This window comes from Cebus imitator, unplaced genomic scaffold (assembly GCF_001604975.1).
Source record: "Cebus imitator isolate Cc_AM_T3 unplaced genomic scaffold, Cebus_imitator-1.0 Scaffold181, whole genome shotgun sequence".
Classification (NCBI taxonomy): domain Eukaryota; kingdom Metazoa; phylum Chordata; class Mammalia; order Primates; family Cebidae; genus Cebus; species Cebus imitator.
Genome location: NW_016107496.1, coordinates 746024 through 747058, shown reverse-complemented (window position 1 = coordinate 747058; position 1035 = coordinate 746024).

Sequence of the window (1035 nt, the reverse complement as noted above, 5' to 3'; positions counted from 1 at the left end):
AAAAACAAAAAAAAAACACATACACATAATTAGCTGGTGTGGTAATGCATGCCTATAATGCACTCAGGAGGCTGGACTGGGAGGACTGCTTCATCCCATGAGGTCGAGGCTGCAGTGAGCTGTGATTAAACCACTGCACTCCAGCCTGGGCAACAGAGGTATTAAAAAAATAAGAAAAGAAATAACGGAGGCCGGGTGTGGTGGCTCATGCCTGTAATCTCAGCACTTTCGGAGGCCGAGGCGGGCGGATCACCTGAGGTCAGCAGTTCAAGACAAGCCTGGCCAACATGGTAAAACCCTGTCTTATTTAAAAAATAAATAAAGAAAATAAAGAAAAAAGAAATAACAGAAGTGACTCAATAAACCCAATTTTGTTCAACTACAGATATCTGCTGGTGGTCTTTTGACTGGAGGACATTGATGATCAAGAACAACATGCAGGTATATGTATGTTTTTAAAAAAACTACAAACCACTATGCCTTTGCATTTGAAGTGCTTTTAAAGTTTTTTTTTTTTTTTTTTTGAGTCAGAGTCTCACTTTGTCATCCAGGTTGGAGTGCAGTGGTATAATCTTGGCTCACTGCAACCTCTGCCTCCTGGGTTCAAGCGATTCTCCTGTCTCAGCCTCCTGAATAGCTGGTAGCTGGGGTTACAGGCACGTGCCACCAGGCTGGGCTAATTTTTTTTTGTATGTTTAGTAGAGATGGGGTTTCACCATGTTGGACAGGCTGGTCTTGAACTCCTGATCTTGTGATCCACCTGCCTTAGACTCCCAAAGTGCTGGGATTATAGGCGTGAGTTACTTTGCCCAGCTTAAAAATATTTTAGCAGATTTCTTTCTTTCTTTTTTTTTTTTTGAGAGGAAGTTTCGTTCTATCGCCCAGGCTGGGGTGCAGTGGCACAATCTCGGCTCACTGCAACCTCTGCCTCTTGGAGTCAAGCAATTCTCCTGCTTCAGACCCCCAATAGCTGAGACTACAGGTACGCACCACCACGCCCAGCTAATTTTTGTATTTTTAGTAGAGATAGGGTTT